Source organism: Hylobates moloch, unplaced genomic scaffold, assembly GCF_009828535.3.
Source record: "Hylobates moloch isolate HMO894 unplaced genomic scaffold, HMol_V3 SCAFFOLD_5, whole genome shotgun sequence".
Lineage (NCBI taxonomy): Eukaryota > Metazoa > Chordata > Mammalia > Primates > Hylobatidae > Hylobates > Hylobates moloch.
This window is the reverse complement of record NW_026652280.1, coordinates 78955818-78963064: the sequence shown is the minus strand read 5'-3', so window position 1 is coordinate 78963064 and position 7247 is coordinate 78955818.

Genomic DNA, 7247 nt, shown 5'->3' with positions numbered 1-7247 from the left:
TATATATGCATATACTTTTTTCGTATAAAACTCTGGCAACATCTCCATGTAAGATAAGATTCCTTCTTTCTTTGTTGACAAAGATTATCTTTTCTAGAATTAGGATTGGAAAATTTAGTTATTTAGCACTTGGTCATATTGTTTCAAAATTTTGATTTAATTTATTCTGGAACTAGAAATGAGCCTGCAAATTCTGCAAATTTTGCTTATAAATGTGTCATATGCATATATTTGTTGTAGCCTACCTAGAAAGTGGCAGTTTCATATTTCAGTCACTTTTTACTTTTCTATCTAAAAGATATTTGATTCAAGAAGAAAATCGGTTCAAAGTTTTTGTTTGTAAATATGATATATTCCCTATTCCCAATTATATTGCTCAAGTCAGAGTCTGTTATTTTTCCCAGGCAGATATTTGAGAGGACTCAACAAACACCAAAGAATGTACTCACATGAGGCTTTTATCTAAAGGCAGAGGGTACGATGCAGCAAGAGAGCAAGTAGGCAAGCACTGGAGACATTCCACAGTACAAGATCCCCATAGGCCTAACCAGACACATGAACCATGCCAGCTTCTGACTTGAACTGCCCAGATCTATGCAAGAAACTCTCTGTATCCCATTGAATAGAAGTCGAAACAGGTTTGTCAAACCCATTAGGCTAGTTGCAAGTCATTAGCAAAGAAATTGACCTTGGGGTTAGTTAGCCAAGAGAGTTTAAAAATTCTAAATGGCACATTATAAATTCCAATGTTCTTAGCTTGATAAAGAGTCAAAATCCATACATTTAGGCATCTTCAGAGATGAAGATAGAGCTTTTAAATACATCTGTAAATTAACTCTATAGCAAAATATCTTTATTCAACAAATATTTATTGAGCGTCAACTACATTCCAGGCACTACTGGGAATATAGAGTGAACTAACTGAGCTGTCCATGACCTCATGGAGCTGACATTCTAGTTTCATTCTACAGTTATCCTTCAGGAGGCAGTTTTAGCACATTCAATGCAATTCTCAGTTAAAAGCAAAAATAAAAACTTGACATAAACTCCTAACTTTATTTTTTTCTTATAATTAGCTTCTTTTCATCATACTGAAACCTCACTGACCTACAAACTTGAGAGAAAATATACAGATTTAATTTAATCCCCGAGTTTTTTGCTTGTATGTTACCCAGCAAAATAACACAATAAAACTGAAGAGAAATCAAACTCCTAAAAAAAGCATGCCATATGATTTCATTAATTAAAAGACCAAAAACAATGAAACTAATCACAGGTATTAGAAGTTGAGATAGAGGTTACTCTTGGGGTATAGTGGTGGGAAGGGAGAAAAAGGGCTATATACCTTCTTAGTATTTGCTATTTTCTAATTTTTAATTGGGAGGTAGGAACACACATGTCTTTACTTTTTGATAATTTATTGACCTGTACATTTATAATTTACTTACTTTATGTGCTCTTCCAACTAAAACATTGGCATTAAATCCCTGTCTCAGGCTCTGTTTTCTAATGAACCCAGACAGGGGGTGCTTGAGCTGATACAGTGCCCCACCTTCCTGGGAAACAAAATCTTGGTTGATTCAAGCAGCCCCAGCTCCCAGAGCCTGAGCTCATGCAATGTCCCATTTCAGGGGACTCTAGAGTCTTGGCCCAGCCAAAGAGTCATGCCTCCTGGCACCTGAGCTAATGCAGTGCCCTGCCTTCTGAAGAAATAGAATATTGGTCAAGTCGATATTCTATGGACTTGCCTGCAAGGGCCTGAGCTGACATGGTGCCTCACCTCCTGGGGAACCAAAGCCTTTACCGAGCTGTGCCACCTCACACTAAGGATTAAATATCTAGAGCTCTCTGCCTTCCTGGAATGAGACTAGCCACCGGGAATCTGAGCTGCTGAGGTACGCTGTCTCTTAGGGAATGGAGCATCGCTGCACTACTCCCTGCTTCCCAGGGCCCAAGCCACAGTTGCCTCTCACCACTCTTGCATCTTTGCTGCCACTGCACTTCCCTTCTCAGAGCCTGAGCTGCTGCCATGTTCCATCAACCCAGGATCCAAGTCATAATTAAATGGTGCCTCATCCCTTGAAGTCTTGAGTTGGCACTGTGCCTTGTTGACTCCAGGACCTGATTGCTGATGCACCTGGTTCCCCAGGGCTCAAGCCTCTGAACCACCTACTTTTTCTCCAGAACTATGGTGCTACTTCACTCCACTCTGCAGAGTCAGAGTCACAGCTCCATCCCTGCCTCTTGGGCCTGAGCTGCTGGGGTACCTCAGAGTCACAGACCCTAGCTTTGTGGGTAATCTTCATTCACCATGACCTGGAGAGTAAAACAGTGCACCAAGTCTTAGGTGGAAGTTGTTTCATAGACTGTGGGTCCAGAACCGTGGCTCCACAGCTACTCTAAGAGGCTGTACCTTGTATTTCAACCCTGTTGTGGCTGCCTGTGGGCTGTGTTAGACCAAATATCAAAAGGGATCCCCTCAGCTAAAATTCTCTAGTGTGGGGAAAATGATTAAAAGAGGAAACCAAAAGCCCTATCACCGAGGGCCCAAATAACCAATGCTGTCACAATATCTGCCACAAACTCCTGACATCCAACTGTAGTCTCAAAGGAAAGTTTGAGGACAAGAAGAGACAGATCCAGCAGATCCGCATTTACTCACCTTTCTGACATATCCCGGATGGCTCCCAAATGAAGCAGGATATTTCCCTGACCCCTTTGTGGGTGGGAACTGGAGTGCATGGATGCCAGCAAAGGCAAACTCCACTTACTTGCTGCTCCATCCCTTATGGGAGAGGGCACGCAGGTGACCAGGTGCAGGAGTCAGGGCAAGCACTTTTGGGTGACACCAAGAGTGAACTTCACACCAGCTGTGCAGCAGCATCTAGGAGGGGGTGTCCATGACCCCTGAAGCCCCAGAGGCAGTGTTACAGTGCTTTTTAGCTTTGTCATCTGCAGACAGCTTATATGTTAACAGCTCAGTGGAGAGTCAGTGTGACAGCCTTTTGCACCCACACTCATGGCACCTGAGTTCTTGTCCAGTGTCCAGGAAGAACAAAGTTATAGTAATCAAAAGAGTATGATACCAGCATAAAAGCAGACATATACACCAGTGGGTCAGAATATACAGCCAAGAAACAAACCCGAACATATATGGTTTCTATGGTTTGAATGTTTGTGTCCCCTCCAAAATGCATGTTGAAATTTAATCTCAAATGCAATAGTATTAGAGTTTGTGCCTTTAGGAGGCAATTAGGTCATGATGACTACTCCCTCATGAATGAAATTAATGTCCTTATAAAGGAGGCCTCACAAGACATTTGGACCACTTTGCCCTTCCATTCCTTCCACCTTGTGAGGACACAGAGTTTGTCCTATCTGGAAGATGCAGCAACAAGGTGCCATCTTGGAAGCAAGCATGGTGACCCTAACCAGGCACTCAACCTGCAGCACCTTGATCATAGAGTTCTCAGTTCCAAAACTATAAGAAGTAACTTTCTATTCTTTATAAATTACCCAGTTTGGGGCAGTAAACACCATTGTGATGAGATGTCAGATGAAAATGAGAAGTATTTTATTACAAAGTGGAGGAAAGGCCGTCCTTGTTACCAAGTGGCAACGAACTTGGCTGAATTGTGTCCATGTCCTAGAGTTTTGTGGAAAGCAGAACTTAAGAGCACTGAACTAGGATATTTGGTGAAATAAATGTGCAAGTAAAGTGTTTAGGGAGCTGACTGCTTATAGTAAAATGTGAGAAGAGAGAAATAAACTAATAAAAAAATATAATAAAAAGAGAAGCAAAATATAAAGACTTAGAAAATTATCAGCCTGGGGCTGAGCACAGTGGCTCACATCCGTAATCCCAGCACTTTGGGAGGCCGAGGCAGGTGGATCACGAGGTCAGGAGGTTGAGACCATCCTGGCTAACATGGTGAAACCCCATCTCTACTGAAAACACAAAAAATTAACCACATGTGGTGGTGGGCGCCTGTAGTCCCAGCTACTTGGGAGGCTGAGGCAGGAGAATGGCGTGAACCAGGGAGATGGAGCTTGCAGTGAGCTGAGATCGCACCACTGCACTCTAGCCTGGGCAACAGAGCAAAACTCCATCTCAAAAAAAAAAAAAAAATCATCAGCCTGGCTATGTAGAGCTAAAAAGCTGTCCAGTGGAGAAAATTAACGGTGTGGACAGGCTTATCACTTTAAGTGATTTTAAATAAGAAGTCAGTATGGGTAGGTGGAAGCCAGATGCTATTCACCAGGACATTCCACCAGTGGAGGAATGACCCCAGTGGTATTTGGGAGATATTTGAGGCTCCCACTCCCAGAACAGGCACAGAGTGCTGTTTTTATTGACAGATGAATGGATAAAGAAACTGTGACACACACACACACACACACAATATTATTCAGACTTGAAAAAGGAGATATTGCCATTTGCCACAACAAGCAAGAACCTGGAGGACCTTATGCTAAGTGCCAAGTGAAATATTGCATAATCTCATTTATATGTGGAATCTAAGCAAAGAAACAAACAAAAACCAAATGTAGAATACACAGAGATAGAGAATAAAACTGTGGTTACCAGGGGTAGAAGACAGGAGAAAGGGAGGAAACCAAGGAGCTGTAAGCTGTAGGTCAAGAGATCCAAAGTAGCAGATATGTGGGATGAGCAAATCTGGAGCTCTAATGTATAATATAAACACTATAGTTTATCACATTGTGTTGTATTTGGCATTTTTGCTAAATGAGTAGATTTTAGCTGCTTTTTCCACACATAGAAATACAAATGGGTAACTCTTTGAGATAATGGATATGTTAATTTATTTCACTATAGTAACCATTCTATTCTTTATATATATCTCATAACCTCATGTTGTATACCTTAAATATGTACGATAAAATTTATTTTTAAAAATGTAAGTGCTTGACATCATGATACTGGATCTCTAAATACATAGAATGTATCTCCTAAGAATACTATTATCGTATGTAGCTCTAATACTATTATTACATCCCAAAATTTATTAATATAATGATCTAAAATATAGTTCCTATTAAAATTTCCTCCATTATCCCCAAATTATATTTACATAAACTTTGTGGATAAAGGAGGGGATTATATGTTTACATGTAAATAAACACATAAATTATGGTTCATTCATACATTTGGTTCTCTTGTCCTTTAAGTCTCCCATCATCTACTCCTAGAAAAGCTTCTCACCATTTTTTTGTTTGCTTGATTTTGTATTTGTTTTAGCCTTTTATGACATTGACTTTTTTTTTTTGAGACAGAGTTTCGCTCTTGTTGCCCAGGCTAGAGTGCAGTGGCACGATCTCAGCTCACTGCAACCTCTGCCTCCCTAGCTCATGCCCTTCTCCTGCCTCAGCCTCCCAAATAGCTGGGATTACAGGTGCCTGCCACCACGCCTGGCTAATTTGTTGTATTTTTAGTAGAGATAGGGTTTCACAATGTTGACCAGGCTGGTCTTGAACTCCTGACCTCAGGTGATCCAAGCGCCTCGGCCTCCCAAATTTCTGGGATTACAGGCATGAGCCACCGCGTCCAGCCTATTTTTTTCAGTCTGGAGCATTTGTTTTATATAACACCCCATATCTTGGACATTTCTTCTTGTTTTTCCATGAGTTCAAGTTAACTATTTTAATAAGAACGCAACATAGAATATATGGCTTACCTACCAATCTTCCCTTGCATCCCACAAGGAGGCACATGATAAACATTTATTCCAATTTTGGCGATGGTTACTTTGATCAATTGATTAAAGTGGTGTTATTGACTGAGTGTTTATGTTTTCCCCAAATTCATATGTTAAAATTCTAACTCCTAATGTGATGGTATTAAAAAGTGAGGCCTTTGAGAGGTGATTAGGTAACTAAGGTGGAGTCCTCATGAATGAGATTGGTGCTTTTATAAAAGAGACCCCATGTTGGGTGTGATGGCTCACGTCTGTAAGCCCAGCACTTTGGGAGGCTGAGGCGGGTGGATCACCTGAGGTCAGAAGTTCAAGACCAGACTAGCCAACATGGTGAAACCCCGTCTCTACTAAAACCACAAAAACTTAGCTGGGCACGGTGGCAGGCGACTGTAATCCCAGCTACTGCCGAGGCTGAGGCAGGAGAATTGGAGAATTGCTTGAATCTGGGAGGTGGAGATTGCAGTGAGCCGAAATTGTGCCTTTGCACTCCAGCCTGGGAAACAAGAGTGAAACTTCATCTGAAAAACAAAACAAGACCAAAAAAAAAAGAGAGAGAAAGAGAGAGAAACCCCAGAGAGCTCTCTCATTCCTTTCCACCATGTGAGGACACAGGGAGAAGACAGCCATCCTTGAATCAGAAAGTTGGCCCTCATCAGACATGAGGATATGCCAGTACTTTGATGTCAGATGCCCCTGCCTGCAAAATGGTGAGAAATAAATATTAGTTGTTTCAACTACCTAGTTTATGGTATTTTTGTTATAACGGTGTGAACAAAGACAGGTGGTATTCATGGTATTCACATGCTATCTTCATTTTAAAGGTATACTTTTAACTTCGTAACTAAAAAGTAATCAGTAGGCTGATACTTTTAAGACAATATGAATGTGATGTTGCCAAACATATTTTCACTGGATGGTTTTAGCATCCATTAAATTTGTCATCTCATCCTCTATTCTCAGTCTAAATGTGTTAGTCTACTTTATTACTTAAGTTACAACTGAAAGACAGAAACTTGGATATCAAGCTATAAATGTTTTGCATTTCCTAGGAACACAAAATTGTAGCAAACTCTTAGATAAATTGATCCTAATTATGTGTCAATGTTCATTATTCATGAGGAAATTAGCCTTGATCTTATGTCAGTTCATGGCCTAATTTAAACCATCTATATATCTTAGGTAAGTCAATGTTTAGCACCTGTAGCTGGGGTGCCAAGTGCAAGTATTAACTTATTCAGAACACCATCAACCTTGTCAAAACCATAAAACTGCTGTCTCTTTTTTTATTTTATTTCATTTCATTTTATTTATTTATTTATTTTGAGATAGAGTCTCACTCTGTCGCCCAGGCTGGAGTGCAGTGGCACTATCTCAGCTCACTGCAAGCTCCACCTCCTGGGTTCACACCATTCTTCTGCCTCAGCCTCCCGAGTAGCTGGGACTACAGGTGCCTGCCACCGTGCCTGGCTATTTTTTTTGTATTTTTAGTAGAGATGGGTTTTCACCATGTTAGCCAGGATGGTCTCGATC